General features: G+C 48.3%; 1 protein-coding gene across 1 annotated transcript in view; it reads right to left on the bottom strand.

Annotated features, from left to right (window-relative positions):
• Positions 1 to 20492, bottom strand: part of LOC144331584 (uncharacterized) — a 167244-nt gene that overhangs the window by 124093 nt on the left and 22659 nt on the right. The window lies entirely within an intron of this gene.

The raw sequence follows: 20492 nt of genomic DNA, 5'->3' as shown, positions 1-20492 counted from the left end.
GAGTCTGAGAACATGTTATCAAGTAAAAATGAAAACAAGACTGCTGAGAAAAGTTCATGCTTAATCACCTCTGGGCTAAATTCTAAATACAATGTTATTTCAGAGCTAGGTGGAAGTAATTCCTTAAAAATATATATGAACAGTGACTAGCAACCAGGGTGATAAGTACTCAATATGTGTTTGATGAATAGATGAATTTTTAAAATTTATGAAAAGAGCACGCTCTATTTAGGAGAATTCTATTTAATTGGATGTCCTAACTAGACAGTGGTTCCTTCGTGCTGACAGCAGAGTTTGTTTCAGTTAACTCAAAAAATGGTAAGTCACTCTAACAGAAAACTAAAAGGCTTTACAGAGAGTCAAATTATGGTGCCAATTCAACCGTGCATGGCAATTTCACCTTAATATTTAAATTCTCGAAGCACCATACTCAGAAAACAAGACATAACATACATAAAGCACCATCATCTCGAATTTGACAAAGTTTGACTGTGAGTTTCAAGAAAAGGGCTGATGAGGCCAAGAAGTTCCTTCCCCTCTCCCCTTACCTCCCATTTTGGTGACCAACTCAATGCAGAGAAATTCCTGTTTCAGGTTTGCACACATTGGAACAATCCTGGTATCTATTCCCCCAAGACACCAACAGGCTGAAGTCTGCAGGGTGCACATATTGAAAAATCATAGGAGCACTAGAGTGGCGGAAAGAGGTGCCCGTGAAGACGTCATCCTTTCTAAGATAGGGTCTGATTCCGCCTCCGGGCCCTTTTGCAAAAAGCCATTGGTACAAATTCATAGCCACCAGGAGGAAACACGCAAAAGACCCCACTGCCCTCCTGGCTTCCCAGAAGGCCTCAGAAGGATGAGACATGGAGCCTGCGTGCAATCCTGGACCCTCCTCCCTGCATTCAGTTTGACATGTGTCACTTGTTTGACTGACGGAGGTCCCACAATGGGCACAAGGAGACCCGTCAGGTCAAGAGGGTGCTGCCCGGCTCATGGTCCACACATGCGGACCTGTCAGGTCCGGATGCCCGGCTCATGGCCCACACGTGGGGATGCGTCAGGTCGGGAGGGTGCTGCCCGGCTCACGGTCCACACATGGGCATGCGTCAGGTCAGGAGGGTGCTGCGCAGCTCTCAGTATCAGCCACATATGCACATTCTCCACTGAAGCCACTGCATGAAACCACCGCATGAAGCCACACTGGAAGCACTTTCTGGCAGGTTTAGGAGGCTCGTGTCCAAGGTCATTAAACACATGGCAAGCTCGCCTTGGAGGCATTTTACTGTGCTTATGACAATGAAGCATTCTCATTGCACTGAATAGAGCACGCTTTCTTGTTCAGTGCCTCGTTGAAATAGGCATTTTGTACTTGTCTTACAGATTACATCAAGGCCCTAATACATTTAGACCCTTGTCTCAGGTACACACAAAGCAGCGGCATCTCTAGAACGTGTTTTGGACCACGGGAGGAAACCAAATCGCAGCATTATCCATTGATGTTGCTTAAAGTGTATTTCCAAATGTGTCTCCCGAGCCCGGCCTGTGTTCACGGCTTCCGCTGACCACACGCCATCTGCTGGGCACTCTGTGCACTTTCTCTCACACCCGCCACGCCTGTGGTCCTGTGCCTATCCCGCCACACGTCCCCACGTGGCTAAATCTCCCACACTCACCACGCCTGTGGGCCTGTGCCTATCCCTCCAGGCGTCCGCACCTACCACGTGGCTAACGCACACTTCCTACAGGCGGCAAGTGCCTGAACATCCTCACGGCTGGAGGGGCTTTGGGTAGGTTCTACAGAACCCACAGACAGGCATGGCCACCCCGCCCACGGCCACCAGAGGCTTTGTTTTGTCTCTAGAGGTGCCCTTCGATGAGGCGACATGGCAGATGACCCAGTGTTAGGTAATTAAGACTCAGGAAATCACGGCCGTCTTACCTTTAGAACTCACCTCTCTCCCCAGCACTATATCGCGAAGGGTGGGTCGCCAGAGTTGGGGAAGAGATGCCCAAGGCTCCCTCCTGCCCTGACAAGCTGGGACACTGCTCCCCTCTGTTGGTTTCTCACCGCACCTCAATAAACTGAGCTCACAGCAAGAGGCAGGCATGGGCTGAGTAGAAACACACAGCAGACCCCGGGTGGGCAGGACGGAGGACGAGGGTGCTCGCGGAGACGAGGGTGTGCCCCAGGAAGAAGGTGCACGCGGGGTAGAGGGTGCGCGCGGGGAAGAGGGTGCACAGGCCCCGAGAACCTGGTGGCAGCAAGGCTGGTCAAGGCTGAACTCCAACAGAGGCAGCAGCAAAGATGTTGGGAAGTCACAGAGAAAGCACCACCCAGAGGGGCTGCATGAACCAGCAGCGACCCCAACCCAACGTGCTCATCGGACTGGGCACACGCACACGCTGTGGACACGTGTGAATATGTTCCACTTAACGTGATGTTACATAATAATCAACAATGTTAACCCCACGACTTCATTACATGGCATCTGGCACATTGAGACTTTTTATTCTGTCTCTCTTCCTATACAAAGAAGTGGAAAATAGGTCCAAGATCATTCACAACAAATTATTGCTAATTGAAAAAAAAAAAATTCCTACCCTCACCTTGGAGGATCTCAAGGCAACACCTCGTTCTTTGAGGTCATGGTTGGGACCCTCTCCGGACCCCTAGATGGGTCTGAAACTGCAAGGAATCCCCAAATGGGCAGTTTTGGGGCCAGCACAGATGCCAGCCACACATCCAGGCAGGTCTTGGCAGGTTGCTCCGTGACTTCGGCTGGGTCACTAACCTTTTCTTGCACTCAGAACCTGCCAGGAACGAGGGCACTGGCCCGCACGTCTCTGCTCCCAAGGCTACATCCCCTATGTTCCGCTGCACTCTGGGTTCCATGCCTTAGATCCCAGGCACCTTAAAGTTGACGTTTCCCCACCAGCCCTCATGAAGTTGATACTCAGATAACGTCCTTCCTCTCCCACCTGGTCAGTACCCGGGGAGAAAGGAACCCGCGTCTCAGTTTGATTTTCTGCCAGTCCATCGAAAAAACAACTGGCCAGCAGCACTGGTGCACAGCACTGCCAGGTTACCCGTGACGAAAACAAAGCAAAACGAGATATACTCAAGTCAGCTGCGGCAAGTGCTTCTACATCCCTGCTCCAACAAGGAAAGACAGGAGGCCAGGAGTGTGGCTCACGCCTCTTGTCCTTCCTTGTTGGGTCAGGGGTACAGAAGCATTTTGGGAGACTGAGGCAGGACAAATGCTTGAATTTGAGACCACCCTGGGCAACATAGCAAGACTCGTCTCTACAAAAAAAAAAAAAAAAAAAAAAAAAATAGCCAGGTATGGTATCGTGCCTGTAGTCCCAGATACTCAGGGGGCTGAGGTGAGACGATCACCTGAGTCCAGGAGGCAGAGGTTGCAGGGAGCCAAGATTGCACCACTGCACTCCAGCCTGGGCATCAGGGTGAGACCCTGCATCAAAATAAAGAAAAAACAAAAAACAAAAAAAAGATAAGAAATACAGGAGACCACTAATAATTCCAAATAGTGCCTGCTAATTTGAAATCTTTTCCAGATATGGTGAAGGAAATCATTTTTCTTCCTACGCCCATTCTAAGGAAACGTTTCTATTTTTCTGCTATACAATTTGGTAACCTGCCATTTCAGATCCTGGCCTCTTTAAGCAGGACTTGCTGGAGTGCCAACAAAGCAGCGCTCTGAAACCTCAGCATCCTCAGCATCACCCTGGAGGGCAGGTGAAGGATGCTGGGCCTCCACCTCCAAAAGTCACACTGGGGTTGCGCAGATCTGGGGTGAGGCAGGGTTTGCATTTCTAGTCTAGGGCCACACCACCCTAAACACGCCCATCTCATCTAACGCATACCAGAGGTTGAAGACACGTAGGGCAAGTCACAGAGCAAGCGTCCAGGCACCAGGTCACCAGTTGTCTATTTAAATGCAAACCCGTCAAACAGCTTAAGTCAAACAGGTTCACCCTCCTAACACATTGGCCAACACAGCTAGTGATAAATATCACTGCTGTTAGACCTTCTGCTCACTGATGACCAGAGCAATGACCTGAAACATCAAAGCTGAAGGGTGTGTGCCACGGTCAGGGCTCTGAACACCCCCATCCCAGGCCATCTGACACGGGTGCCTTCACTGGCACCGGGGTCTCACAGACCAGCTCCACGCTCACACTTACTGGGACGCAACCACACTTTCAGCCCTTCATGCATCTGTACCCTATAGCAGTGTTCAAGGGAGGCTAATTTAAGTAAGAAATGTAATACGGACATCTGTGGACTCTTCCTCCATATCCACTGAGTGGCCGTCCAGAAACAGAAATATTAAAAAGAAAAAGAAGATTTAAGAGTCAAACACAGGGCCGGGTGCAGTGGCCCATGCCTGTAATCTCAGCACTTTGGGAGGCCAAGGCGGGTGGATCACATGGGGCCAACAGTTTAAGACCAGCCGACCAACATGGCAAAATCCTGTCTCTACTAAAAATACAAAAATCAGCCAGGCATGGTGGCACATGGCTGTAATCCCAGCTACTAGGGGGGCTGAGGCAAGAGAATTTCTCGAACTGAAAGGCAGAGGTTGCAGTGAGTGGAGGTTGCAGTGAGCCTAGATCATGACACTGCACTTCAATCTGGATGACAGAGCAAGACTCCGTCTCAAAAAAACAAAAACAGGCCAGGCACGGTGGCTCACGCCTGCAATCCCAGCACTTCAGGAGGCCAAGGCGGGTGGATCACAATGTCAGGAGATCGAGACCATCCTGGTTAACACTGTGAAACCTCGTCTCTACTAAAAATACAAAAAATTTAGCAGGGCGTGGTGTGGGCACCTGTAGTCCCAGCTACTCGGGAGGCTGAGGCAGGAGAATGGTGTGAACACGGGAGGTGGAGCTTTCAGTGAGCCTGGATCGCGCCACTGCACTCCAGCCTGAGTGACAGAGAGACTCCATCTCAAAAAAAATAACAACAACAACAACAACAAAAACACAGAAACTCGTGGAACAAGCCCTTGCCCCACTCCATGTCAGCTGTGCTGTGCCACCCAGGAGCATGCCAAGCTCAAAGAGTCATCCACCTGCCTTGCGTAAACGATGTCACTACTCGAATCACAGAGACTCAGATTCCCTAGCCCTCGCCATGTGTATGTCACTCACAAGCAGGCATGAGGACCCCCACAATTCACAGGGAATCCCTCTGGCCATCTGATGAACATCCATTCATAAATAAAAAGCATTAATTCCAGCGGGGTTGCAGAGGTGTATACATCAATACTTGTTACTGTTCACAAATGTTCCACTTGCGGATGGAGTGACGTTACAGAATTGGGAAGAACTTCACAGACATACGAGGGGTGCATTTAAGGAAAAAGTGTAAGGAAAAGGTGAGAAAATGGAATATGCTAACCTCTGTCTTTTCATCACCCTCTAAATCTTATGATTCCAGTTCTGTTCATTCTGCAGTGAAAAATAACAAGTGATTCACACTCAGACACAAGGTGGCTTAGGAAACTATGGCTGTTTTACAAAGATGAAACAATTTCGGAGATCAGGATTCCATGAACGTACTTACTTAAAGAGAGAAGAGACTGGGAGTTACACATCAACTTACCAAGGCTGTCCCGAAGTCCAGGAGCCCCTTAGGAGAACAGAGAATGTGCAGTCTCCACAGACCAATGCAGGTGGCTGGGCCCAAGAGTGGGGATGGGGAGGCTGCAGGAGGCTTGCAGAGGGAGCTGTACCGCCAGCCTCTCGCAGAAATTCCTAATTAAACCTTGACAGCAACTCTGTTTAGTGAATTGTCTCCTGGTAACTAAGAAGAGTGAAGCTGTTGAAAGCCTACAGCCAACCCTCTGGATAACAGTTGAGATGTATTTTAGAGAAGGAAATGATCCTGTCACAATCCCAGTCCTGCCCACAGCTGCAAGCACGTCCTGGGAGTGCGGCTTCTTGCTCTGTCAGCACCAGAGCCCACCGTAGTGCCACACGGGTTCTGCCCGACGTTCCCACTTCAGGGAGTCTGGGCAGGTGCAGCTGAAACACCCAGGGAGCAACCCCCACACTCACTTCTCAAAAGTACATGCAGAGGCAGACAGAATGAAACACGGCCCCCAAACCTCAGACGTACGGTTCAGCAGCACGGCCCACCATAGAGCCACATGGGATTTGCCCGACGCCCCCAATTCACAGAGTCTGGGCAGGTCCAGCTGAAACAGCACCTGGGGGGCAACCTCCAACCCCACTTCTCAAAAGTACATGCAGAGGCAGACAGAATAAAACACGGCCCTCGAGCCCCAGACATAAAGTTTGGCACGGGCATCTGTGAAACAAGAACAAAAGTCGCATGGGAAAGTGAGCACAAAAATGAAAAAAATAACAGAATTACAGTGAAGATGGATGAGATGGGGAGGATTGCGAGGAAGTTGAGAAAGGGACTGAGGACCTGAAGGGGGACATAAGGGCTGGACATTCCCGACAAGGTAACAAACACACCTCTGGATGAGGTTGGACATCATCTTCATTATGGAAATAAAGGGGAAAAGCCTGAAAACATCAGTTTCCTACCAAGAAGCAAAAATCAAACTGGCTTCAGATTTCTCCTCTACAACACTGGGTGCCAAAAGATGAGGATGTGGCATCCGTGGGGTCTTGAGGGAGAGCTGGCACAAACGTCCCAGAGCTGCCGTCTCCAGAAGCAGCTGAAACAGCCTCAGATCCAGCAAACTCTTGTCTTGAAAAATCTATCAGAGTACACCCCCTTATCAAAGGGACGCGTGGCTGCAGGGGTTGTGGTGTAAGGCAATTTAGAAATCTTACTCCGTGCAGACCCTAAACTTGGGAGGCTGCTGGTCACACCCTGGGAGGACCTCAGCCAGCGGGAAGCCCTGTGCCTCCTCTCTGCTCCATCTCTAATGCCAAGAAACATTTTATGCATAATATTACGTTATTTCCAATTTGTTAAATTGTATCTATTAAGTCCATAAAGAGACCAAGAAAATGTATAAAAACATTGATGACTTCACGGTGGTATTATAATTAATTTTTAAACAAAACATGTTGTCTAAATTTTCCAGACTGAAAAAATACTCTTTTTAGCAAGAAAGGTGCTTTTAAAGTCACCATAAACAATTATATATCCATCCTACGAACGTGGTCTTAAAACAAAAAGTGAAGAGCAAAAACAGCAGAAGGAAGTGCATGAATATGTTGATAACGTTTATCTCTGAATGGGGGCGCTGTTTTGCCTTCCATTTCCCTATGCTTGAAGTGTCACCTCTGTAATGTAATAATAGAGCAAACACCATAGTTGAGGAAACACTGCTGCCCACTAGGACATAAACCAAGTCTCCTCCAAAATGCTGCGACCCCAACCTCTGATTTTATCTTTTAAATCAGCTAGGTTTTCTCCCCTAAAAAGAAGCATATTGTATCATTACTCTTTAAAGTTAGGTGACTTAACAGGCATACAGACTTAAACACCTTCTGGAAAGGTGATGTGTCAAGTTTAACTAAGATTTGTTTTGTTCTGAAAAGAGCAGGGGCACGTTCCCAGGTGAGGGGACTCCAGGAAACACTGGCTGTGTCCGATGGGCCCTCACCTGGAGAAACAAGCGCTTGACGCCTCCACCCTCCACCCGGACTCAGCAGGAAAGGGGTGCAGAGCTGAAGACAGACTCATCTATAAAAACCCCAACGGCTGTTTCCAGGAGCTACTCACTGTCCCGTGCCGCTGCACCCTGCCCCCCTGTGCAGGTACCGGAGCTGCTGTCCAGGCTTCCCCAGGCTCTCCATGCCTCCTTCCACTCCACGCCAACCTGCACCACCCAACTCCCCACCGTCTCTTACTGACCACCGGCCTCAATTCCCGCATAGCCTGGAAACTGCAAAGCTGCCTGGCAGCAAGAGGGGACGGGCAGCGAACGCACCAGCCAGGTGGCACCTGCTTCCACCAGACTGCAGGGTCACAGCCCCTGCCTCATGGAGCCGTTGTTATGCACAACTACACTGGGAAATCAATGCAGCTTTAGCTTTACTTTGGTGCTAAATTAACTTTATAACACTTGGTTATAACATACATTAATTTTTACAGCAATTACTAAAATAACAACTCATAATGCATTCATTTACCATATTCAGAAAAGCAACTGAAAAACCAAACACACAGCAGAATTTTATAGGACTGTAGTAGTTTTTGTTAGGTTGTCAAATTATTTTAAGCTCAAAATTAAAGTAATTAAATCTGTGACTCTCAACTGGGGGAGGTGGGCACACACAGAGAGGGGAAGTTAAAATCCTTTTTTTCTTCCAAACCTCACACAGACCCACTCGGCTGGTCATTCCCATTGCTGGAATTATGTCCTGTTCCTTAGGTTAAAAACAACTGCCTTCATGCCTATTAAAAATAATGTTTCTTCCTTTCCTGAGTGATTGTGAAATGAGCCATGGTGGCAAGGTAGGCACGAACCGAGGGAAACTGAGTCCATGCCCACATTTGATGGTGGGCAAGAACAGAAGGAAATTGGGTCCATACCCACATTTGATGGTGGGTGAGAACAGAAGGTAACTAGGTCCACATCTATATTTGATGGTGGGCAAGAACAGAGGGAAACTGAATCCGTGTCCACATTTGATGGTGGGCAAGAACAGAGGGAAAGTGTGTCCAAGTCCACATTTGATGGTTAGCAAGAACAGGGAGAAGCTGGGTCCACGTCCACATTTGATGGTGGGAAAGAATGGGGGAAACTGGGTCCACGTCCACGTTTGATGATGGGCGAGAACACGGGGAAACTGGGTCAAAGTCCACATTTGATGATGGGCGAGACCAGGGGGAAACTGAGTCCACATCCACATTTGATGGTAGGAGAGAACAGGGGAAAACTCGGTCCACGTCCACATTTGATGGTGGCTTTTAATGCACTGCAGCCTGTGTCCCCTTGACCTTCACGAATTTTCAGGTAGTAAGAAAGCAATTTTTCTTACTGGAAAGGAGAAAACTAAGTGGCTGCAAAGTAATATAATTTCCTTAAAGCAAAACAACAGAGAACCAACTTTGACTTTTTCCACATTACCCAGTAATTCTAAGACTAAGGGTTTTGTCATGTTACAGCAAATGCCGTTCATTAGGGGGAAATTGGAAGTCAGAACAGTGTGTGCTATTCAAATTCTCAATGAATAATTAACTCAAATGGGTTCAGAGTGCTACAAAATGAAATTAATTTGTTTTTAGTTTAACCCCAAATCCCCAATCCCTTGCCAAATGATCCGCTATGTATCCTACATAAAGGACAGGGTCTTTCTGGCAGAAAACCATTAAAAGTTTTTATTTGCAGTAAGAGAAGCATGCCTTCTTATCAAACAGGTGCATGGCCCCCTTGCGGGGGGGTCACCCATCACCTGCATCCCCGTGTGTCACGGTGTTGCCGCACACCATTAACGCATCAAAATGGAAAAGGAAATGTAAGCAGTGTTTGCTGTCCAAAGTTCACGTCAACAACTCCTTATTATGAAGGCACTTCTGAGCCTTTCCTCCTGCATCTGGGAGCTGCCAGCAACCCAGTTCCAGGAGAGAAAATAGCTCGACACCTCCTGCAGCCCATGGAGTCCTCTTGTTGGGACAAGGTCCCCCCAGGAGAGAGGAGCCCCCAGCAGGGTCAACACTGGAGGTCCTGGGGGTGGGTGGTGCTGGGGAGGCCATGCGGGGAGGGCTGTTCCCTGTTCCCTTCCCCTCAGGAGACAGCTGGCCCAAGGTGACACAGGACCGGATGGGATTTCAGGGTCAGGGACCACGGAGCCCGGGGCTGTGGACCACACCAGCCCAAAGCCACTGCATGCCCCAGACCGGGGCTGTGGACCACACCAGCCCACGGCCACTGTATGCCCCAGACCAACACGAGAAGAGTGCAGACCAACAACATCTTCGTCTACGGTAGGTGTCACGGTTATCGTTCCTAAGAGAGTCCACGGCCACTTCTACCAGGTGCCCTCCACTCTTCCCCTGCCCCAGCTGGTCCCCCTGTGACAGCCGTGTCTCTGAGAACGGGGTGTGGAGCCAGGGGGAAAACACAAAATAAACCACCTGCTACTAGAAACAGCCTCGCTGTCCTCAGGGAGCCGGTCCCGGGGCCAGCCTCGCTGTCCTCAAGGAGTCGATCCCGGGGCCAGCCTCGCTGGACTCAGGGAGTCGGTTCCAGGACCCCATGGACACCAAATCCAGGCACATTCAAGCCCCACAGGTGGACCTGCCGAACCTGCGTGTACAAAGAGTCGGCCCTCCGACACGCGTTTCACATGGCAGGAACACTGTATTTTCTGCGTGTACAAAGAATCAGCCCTCCGACATGCGTTTCACGTGGCAGAACACTGTATTTTCTCCCTGAGTTTGGTTGAAAAAATCCACCTATAAGTTGACCCGCAAAGCTCAAGCTTGTGTTGGACAAGAGTCAACTGTACGCAATTGACACTGATTCCTACCAACAATATCCAAATCTTACCATGACCAGCACGATAAAGAGAATGAGCAAAATTTAAAAACTAAAGCAGAGTTTTTTCCTGCTAGTTGGGGCACTGCGTATCCCCTGTGGGAAAGACCACACTGGCTGCTGACCAAACTCCATCGGCCTCTTCCTCCGTCCTGAGGGCATCTTCCTCCATCCTGACAGCAGCCTGGGCTTACCTCAGTCCCAGGGCGGGGGAGGAGGACGCACTGTGCACCCTCCCAGCTCTCCTCCGCCCCTTCCCTCAGGCTGGCCCAAGAGCAGCCTGGACAGTCAGGTGCTGGGGACACCGAGCTGCCCCTCCTCGGCCCACAACCTCAGGCCACCTGTCTCATTTGTGACTGAGAAACAGAGCTGCAGCTGCAGGCGGGAGGCGGGACACGCTGGGATCTACCCATGGCCAGGCCGAGCTGCTCTGATCACTCAAGTTTCACTTTCATCACTTGCTCTACCAAATAAACTAGAATAAAATATGCCACGTCCTCCTTTGCACACACTCCCAAGCCTCCCATCCCACTTCCCGGCACTGACCCCATAAGAACACTTTCTGTGCCTTTCCAGGTATTTTCTATCCTCCTCAAGCACAGAGCCACATTCAGAGTGAATTTTTTTTTTTTTTTTTTACAGAAATGGCACCAGGGCAGATGATGTTTTTTTGTACCATTTCTTTGGTTTCTTGGGCATTTTCCGCACCAGGACAGATGGGCTCTGCTCTCCTTCCTCCCCACCGAAGGCTGCCTCACAGCAGCCACACACAGAGCCGTAAGCCCTCGAAAGACTGTGGGTGTCTCGGGGTGCCCCACGTCCCCAAAGACCAAGGGGTCACAGATCCACACTGTCCAACAACACTTCAGACATGGCCTCGAGCCTGGGAACCCTGCTGGCCAGCCCAGGCCAGCAACAGAATAGAGGTGTGAGAGGTAACATTTGCACTTCTTAAAAAAAAAAAAAAAAGGCAGATATTCAGTGCCACATTTAAAATGATCATGGCGGCCAGGCACAGTGGCTCATGTGTGTAATGTAAGCACTTTGGGAGGCCAAGGTTGGCAGATCCCTTGAGGTCAGGAGTTCAAGACCAGCCTGGCCAACACGGTGAGACCCCTGTCTCTACTAAAAATACAAAAATTAGCTGGGCATGGTGGCAGGCACATGTAATCCCAGCTACTTGGGAGGCTGAGACACAAGATTCTCTTGAACCCTGGAAGCAGAGGTTACAGTGAGCTGAGATTATGCCACTGCAATCCAGCCTGGGTGACAGAGCAAGACTCTGTCTCAAAAATAAAAATAATAAATAATAACAAAAGAAAAAATATATATGCATTCCTAGTCCCTTGGAGCTGCAGCAACAAAGCTGGTGATATATTTTGGGTGTTTCTAATCAATGTTTTCCATGAGCTACACTGCAAGTCTCAACCTTGACCCTGCTACAGTAATCATCTATTACAAATTAAAACAAGAGCCATAACTCTGTCTCCTACTAAAATATTCTAACTGAGACATGTTAACAGAATACATTTCTTTGGGTGAGAAAGTATCCACCAGGGTGGGGAACAGACGGCCCACCGATTGTGCTGTGGCCCTAACCACCAAAGACCATGAATCATCCACAGCAAGGCTGGTGACTCAAAAAGAACACTAAATTGCTCTTTGACATCAATTCTTAAACCTTGAGAAACCAAAGTTCTCTTTGTAACAGACTTGAAAAAGGATGAAGTCAGAAGTAGCTCAGCAGAGATGCACCAACTCTTACCTGGGAGAGACACTCCTTGCTAATCACGTCTGGATTAACGGATGTGCTAAAAGCATCTCTTCCAACAGAGACACAGACTGCAAACAGGAATGCCATGAACACCTTCCCCAGATAACCCAGTCCTCACCCATCCACCCCTCAGGAGGTCCCCAGACAAGTCCAATAAGGAAATCACCCCACAGCAGATTCAGGTGCAGGCAGTGAGGGTAGTGGCATCAGGGAATTCCGCCGTAAACCTTGGCAGCACGCAGGGAGGTGTACCCAGCTGGACAGGTGAAGTCAGAAGTGCAGGATGATCTGGCCATTCCAAATAAGCAGGGCATAACAATTTTGTTAAAATGAAACCCAGCCTTTGCAAAGGCCTGGACTTCCCACAATGTGTGGTATTTATAGTGTGGAGGGCACTGTAGAGAAGTTATCAGAGGGTTCACGACGGCAAGATCCACGGAGGCTCTGCCATGTGCCAGGCATGAGACAACAATTCACACAAAACACCTCATTTCACCCTACACAGAGTCCACAGACTGCTCCACAGTCTCCCAGGTAAGAGTTGGTGCATCTCTGCTGAGCTACTTCTGACTTCATCCTTTCTCAACTGCTTCATGTTTCACCCTACACAGAGTCCACAGACTGCTCCACATTTCACCCTACACAGAGTCCACAGACTGCTCCACATTTCACCCTACACAGAGTACAGAGACTGCTTCACAGAATACTACCAAAGGGGACCATCAAATGATCCCCAAGAAGTAATGAGCGCCTTAAAAGTAAGAAAGCCAACCTCCTCCCCCTCTATTAACTTCCTCTCCTCATTTCCGCAGAACCAAAGAAATACGAAGGGCCAGTGATGCCCCACTGAAGAACGCTCTCCTGGTGGTTACACTCTGTACATAGGGAGCACAACCCTGCTCCGTGCTGCCTGAGGCTACTATTCTATACTACACTAGTACGATCTGTTTGTTCTATTCTATACTATTCCATTCTCTATGATAGAATACTACAGCTTCACTCCATACTATAAAACGCTGTACTATCTGTTCTATTCTATTCTATTTTCTTCTATACAGAAAGGAGTTAGCCAGCTTGCTTTAGGCAGACAGTAAGGGAAGGGTCCCAGAGAGCCTCCAGCCCATGTTTTGTGCAGATAGGGGGACTTGCACGGGGGGGCCCTCCTAAACATGCTCACAGCAGACTAAAGGTCCCCATGCACACGAGGGAATGGGGTGGAACCACCAGATATTTGCTCCTTAGACAGCGAGACCAGCCCCATCAGCTTCTATATAAAAGCCCTTGTAGTCAACTGGGAAGGGGGCGACCAGCAATCTGCTCTCAGGACCCCTCTTTTCGCTGAGAGCTTAACTTTTAGCTTAACGAGTTCCACTGCACTCACTCTTCGATGTCCCCGTGCCTGTTTCTTCCTGGTCATGAGACAAGAACCTGGACCCAGCTGAGCTAAAGAGCAAAACTCCTGCATCAGTGCTACAGAACACTATCCTCTCTGTTCTGTGCCATGCGACTCTACTATTCCACACCACACTACGTAATATTAATACTATGCTGTGTGTTCTAATCTAGATTGTATTATGCTATGCAATACTACGTCATTAGTTCAACTGAATACTCTACAATACTATCCCACTTGTTCTATTCTAGACCATGTAATACGATTTTTCCTATTGTATACTATACTACATAATGTTACACTGTTTCTTCTATTCTATGCTACCCTATATAACATTATGCTATTTGTTCTATTCTGCGCTACTCTATATAATTCTATTCTGTTTGTTCCATTCTACACAATACCTTGCATCATTTTACCATGTTCTACGATACAAGAGTAGAGTCAATTATACTTTCATAATCTTTTCCAAGCTCTTACCCAGTAAGAAATGTGATGTTTTACTATGCCTCACATAAATGCACATTTCATGATAATCAATGCCATTTCCTATGGTTGTAGAATTCTGTCTCTATGATTCTACTGATACGGCTTCTTTGGGCTTTTCTTTAAGTCCTTTGCAGTGTCTGGTTTCCTAGTGAAAAGATGACTAAGGTCCCGATAAGATCCTACAAAACCAGCATTCACACAGGCTCACCTGTGTGCACACTGCTGGACTCCATGTTGAAGGAGTGACAGGAAGACAGACGGCTGTCGGTGGATGGAAGGCAACAAGCACAGAGTAGATTCCAGAACTGAGACATGTACCAAGGCTCTGGCACAGCTGAGGGTCGATCCCAATTCTAGCCTCTCACAGAAAGGCTGAGGGGACTTAGCACAAAGAGCACGGAACTTTGCTTTAATAAAGCAAATGCTTACCATCCACTGTGAGGAGCTCAAGGAGAAATGGCAGTAGGCTCTACTAATGATACTGCTTTAAAAAATGGAAGGGAGAGGGTACATTTTCACATGGGCCATGTGGAAAGTTGGCTGGACCTGCCGCTGGACCTGACACTGGACCTGCTGCTGGACCTGCCCCTGGACCTGTCGCTGGACCTGCCGCTGGACCTGTTCCTGGACCTGATGCTGGACCTGCCGCTGGACCTGATGCTGGACCTGACGCTGGACCTGCCCCCGGACCTGCCACTCGGTCTGCTACTGGACTGCTAACAAATGCTGCAGATTTTCATGTAGAAAAAAGTACAATGCGTCTGAGAGCAGCTGTCCCAGCTCTGGATGAAGCCGGCAGAAAAAGGAAGCAGCAGAGACGCTGATATCATTCAGTGGGCAGAGTCAATGACCCTCCTCTAAGTCCAGCAAAGCTCAACCTGCATGTCTGCAACTAGAAATACCAATCATAAGCCAGACCTCCTGGCAAATACCATTGACCTGCTGTAATTCTGTGTGGTGTATTATGTCCCATGTACAGGAAATCATTCACAAAGCTTTTAACCAGGAAGTACTAACATGACTTTTAATGCAATATAACAGCTTGCACCCATTTAACATATATTTAACCCCAGTGGTATATTTAAATATATATTTTATAGAACATCAGGCATGTTTACCTAATGGCTCGAACTTTCACAATGTCTCTCTCCCTGAGAGGACAGCGGAGGATCCCATGCACTGTCTCCAGGAACATGCCCCTCCCAGAGAGGATTCACAAATCAAATGTGCACATGCATGCATGCACAGACACATATCACACACACACACACACGGACACGCACACCTATATGCAATACATACATTCACACATGCACACACGTTCACATAATCACATAATACCACCACATAACAGATGCGTACACATACACACAACACTCAAACACACGCACACAAACATACAACACTCAAACACACACGCACAAGCATACACACAACACTCAAACACACATGCATATACATACACATTCTGACACACATACATACGTAAGTGCGTAGACATAACATGCACAAATATACATGTATAACTATATACACATGAGCATCCATGCATGCCTACTTGCACATATGTGCAGTCGTGCCTAAACATGTAACACATGCACACACATACATGCAACACAAATACACATGCACACATATACACATGCATGCACATGTACATTACACACAAAGGCACACATACATGCACAACACATATACATGCAATACACACTTTCATACACATAAATGCAAACACACATACATATACACATCCCTCAAAGACCCCATTATTCAATTCTAAACAAAGTGGTTTATCCCCCAAATGTACCTTCCCGTAATTAATAAGCTCTACTGCACATTTCTTGTTTCAAATAATGAGGTCTCACACACAGCACACACACATTTATACTCCAATACGTGTGAACATATAAATAGAAATAGGCACATGGGCACGAAGACCCTCTTCTGTAAAGGTATTCTCAAACTTGAACTGAACGAATTCTGCTAATTATAGTCAGAGTCAGCAAAGATATATATTTGACCTTGGAATGAATATACTCGTTCTTTTCGTTACCCCTGGCAACAGCAAGAATGTAAAACAGAGTTGTGCGATACCATGTCACTTATTCAATCCCACTTCCTGGCATCTGACCCACTTGGAATAGCGTTTCTGTCTGAGTGATTTCCTTCTGACTGAAATCATGAGACAATTCCTTCTCTTCCTGCTTTCTCTTTCCCAGGCCTTTTCACTGCCCTTTCATCATCTCAGAAATAAATCATACTTGTCAAAATGGAACGCAAAGAAACAGCCTTAGGAGAGAATCCCACAATGGAATGGACCCAAGAGAGGAAAAAATATTCTTTTTGAAAATGTACAAAAGGAAAAGTCAAGAGGCCTGGGTTCCCTCTCATGACAGAAACAGACGTCAGCATAGCAGGTCGCTCAGCACAGTTCAGCTCTGTGTATGAAACAGAGATTCTAGTCCTTGTCCCTGTTTCAAGCTCTGTGTATGAAATAGATTATAGCCCTTGTCCCTGTTTCATGATGTTGCAGTGAAGGTAACAAAGCAGACAAAGGGCACAGGTTTCAGAAAAGGATTTTAAAAGGATGACTTTTAAAATGTGAGCCTGCTTTTCAAGGGCACAATGAGGACATTTTCAAGTATATTAAAGCTGATTTATAAGAGATAGGTATAAAGACTCTACAAGGTCGTTAGACTTTAGACTTACAAAGAAAACAAATCACATTCTCCTAGCATCACCAGTCAGGTGTTCCACAAATACTAAGAATAGCCACTGCAACGGGGTCCACTATGAGGGGTCAAAACATAACCCATGAAGCATGGCCGAGAGCTCCTATAACTTGATTTCTAGAAATCTAATTTTAAACATCCTCACAGCTAGCACATCACAAAAATACAGAGCTCCAAATGCTGTAACACAAGTGCTAACAACACCTAGCCAAAAATATACGAGGCATTTCAGGCAAAAATCCCAGAATCAGAAGAACACAAGTTTTCTAAGTTCTTCAAAAGCTGGTGCTGGTTGAGGCTCTTCTGCAGACTTCAACAAAAGACACGCTAGAATTAGCCATTGACGGTAACCCTGAGTCAACACGCACAGTGTTCGGAAAAGCACAAGGCCTGCTCCGGCTTGAGACCCCTGGGAACTTTCTCTGGACCGCACCGAGTGGACGACTTTGAGAACTCAAAATAACTAACAACCAGTCCATGAACAGAGAAAGAAGACTGCAGCCTCCCTGGGGACCTGGCTCCATGCCTGCCCCCTTTCTTCCGGATACCTTTGCCCTTCCTGGCTCCCTCCTCCACCTGGAGATGCTCTGGGTTCAGGCCCCTCTCCAGTTGTGTCTCGGTCCACAGCTGGCTACCTGTGTGAAGCACCAGGCCTTGAAGGACCATCTCCACCTGCTTCCTGCACTTCCCACCCACTTCCACCATGACACCCAGGCTCTGGCTGCTCTCAGGGATCAGGGCCGCCAGGCTCCCCTCACAGGCTCCAACTGGAGTCCTGCCCCCTGGTTTTCAGCAACACTTGGGACTTTCTCCTGGAAACTCTCGGCTCTGGGCTTTCGTGAACTGCGCCATCCAGCTCTTCTCTGGACTCTAAGCAGGGCCTTCTCTGGGTCTTCCAACCCTTCCTCCATTTCCAAATGTGGGCTTTCCTTTGGCCTCCTCTCTCCAGACATGCACGCCTCACACTCTGGCTACTTGACGTGCACTTCTACCTAAGAGGCTCCCAAATGCTCCCTGCTCCAGATTTTCCCCAAGCCTCCTCCTGTATTTCCAAACTTGCAGCTTGCAGTGGTGTCTCTAAGTATCTCTGAGTCAGGTCCACACTTGCTTCTCCTGATTTCCGCCAAAGCGCAACGGCGACCTCGGGGTGCAGACTCGCAGCTTCATCCGCCTTCCTGTACTCCCTCTTCCCCTCCTGACCCAGGCACCGAATTGCTCAGCTCACTGGCTGCCTTCTCTCCTCCTCCGGCCACGGCGAGTGCCCTGCATGAGCCTGCCCTGTCACCCCCCGGCTCCACGGCATGCCGCACATCAGAGACACGATTCTCTCCGAAACCCTCAGTGGTTCCCTAGTATCCCACAGGTAAGGACTTCCACATTCTGGCCCCAATCTAACTTTCTGGCCTCAGATATGCACATGCATATTTTATCTATGCAAAGAGAGTACAGGCCTCACACCCGCTCTCATTCCTGGGCTCCTAGTTCCTCTTAAAGGTGCTGTATGAGGTACCTATGCACTTTCCAAACACTAACTGAATATGCGCTTGGAGAACACTTACTTGATAATTTTGTGGCATTGTCGGATAACGTGGACAAAGTGAGAACTACGCAGGTGTGTGGATGCTGCCTTGCCCAGACCTCACTTACCCAGACACTCCCAGATGCTCAAGGTGACCAGCCCTATTGGCGCACAGGCAGGCGCAGGCTGCACCCCCACAGCTGGGCCCCGCGAGCTGAACTATAATTATGAAGCAGTTGTTTGCTCCTAAATCTGTTTATGCTGGTGCATTTGTTACACATTACTGAAACCAATAAAGTATGACTCCAAAGAGAGAATAATTGTATGAAAACTAAGTTGGATGCCTTTCAAAGACTTAATATAGGGGAATTTTTTTTTTTCATTTTAATCTTTTTAAAATTGCTATCAAATTAGTTATGGGCAAAAAATATATACAATGTTTGAGGAAATAATTTTTAACGGTTTCATATCTAACATACCTTGCTTCTCTTGTGTTGCCTATTCTCTTCTAGAAGAATAAAAACTGTGGCAGGCCTGCGATGGCTGTGGTTGAGGAAAGAGGCCACAGCCACAGCCAGCAGAACCATGCTCAGCAGCAGCCTAGCCCCGCGTGGAAGAGGCGTGAACACTCTCGGGAGAGGTGGATGTGCACTAACGGCCCCCAGCTCTGACCTCTTTATCTGAATGCGGTGATTGGTTTTATCTGAATGTCAGACAAAAGGGTGTCTACGTCCAGGAAAGACTCTAAACACTCTGGACGCTGCTGCGGCAGATGGTGACCGTGACCCAGTGATACCACTCTCCAGTGGGCAGCCAACCCAGTCTCCTAATCGTAAAGGACATTCATAGCAACACTACGAAAAAGAAACACTACTGTTCTGACCCAGAAAAGTGAAATGTAAAACATAAAATACACAGGTTCTAACTAAGAGGCAGACAGACCGGGCACGGTGGCTCACGCCTGTAATCCCAACCCCTTGGAAGGCCAAGGCGGGTGGATCACTTGAGGTCACGAGTTTGAGACCAGCCTGGTCAACATGGTGAAACCCCATCTCTACTAAAAATGCAAAAATTACCCGGATGTGGTGGCGGGCACCTGTAATCCCAGCTACTTAGGAGGCTGAAGCAGGAGAATTGCTTGAACCTGGGAGGTGGAGGTTGCAGTGAGCCGAGATCACGCCACTGCACTCTAGCCTGGGCAACTCCTTCTCAAATAAAATAAAATAAAATAAAATAAAATAAAATAAAATAAAAGGCAGACAAACAAAGGAGATTTCCTCTGATCTTAAAAACAGAAGTATTTGTTTCACAGCGTGGATAATTGAAGATCTGCATAAAAATCACCTAGGGTCCCTCCCTCCCTCACAACAGACTGGGATAGAGGGAAGGAGGGCAGGAGGTGGGCCCCTTGTCCACGAGAGCCTCCTCCCACCCCATCCCCTTCCTCAGGAGGGCGGCCTGCCCAGTGCAGGCTCCCTTCTCCCCAGGTAAGACCCTGGCGTCTCTACAGGAACACCCACCTCCCTTCCCTGCAATCCACTCCAGCTGCTCAGGGCCAGTCAAGGGGGGCACTCTTCAGAGAGGAGCAAACGGTTTGGAGGACAGCCTGAACTCCAACGTACCAGGTGTGGCTTGCCAGGAAGCACAGAGGAAGGATGCAGGTCCCGAGAAGGAGGAGGCGCAGGAGGACGATGAGAGAGAAGAGAGAGAGACAAGAGAGGCAGACTGCCCAGCCGGGGGCTGAGCACAGGATCTGGCTGAGGCCCCCTGGGGAGGGGCAGAGGCAAACAGGCTGCTGCTTCTAGGCTGCTCGGGAAGATACAAGCTTGAAGGGGCTGCAAGGCAGGACTCACTGAGGAGCAGTCATGTGGATGCCACGCCTCTCACATGGCACACACTGACAACATGCAACTCACATGCAACACAACACAACACGCATGTACAATGGGCTTATACAACACTGACAACACACACTGCACACAAACACACACAACCTATACAACACATACCCAATACATGTGACTCACAACACAATGTGCATTTATAACACACTCATACGACACATAACCAATACATGCAACTC

This window comes from Macaca mulatta, chromosome 10, assembly GCF_049350105.2.
Source record: "Macaca mulatta isolate MMU2019108-1 chromosome 10, T2T-MMU8v2.0, whole genome shotgun sequence".
Classification (NCBI taxonomy): Eukaryota; Metazoa; Chordata; class Mammalia; order Primates; family Cercopithecidae; genus Macaca; species Macaca mulatta.
The sequence above is the reverse complement of the archived record's forward strand: the minus strand, read 5'-3'. Positions and strand labels throughout refer to the sequence as shown.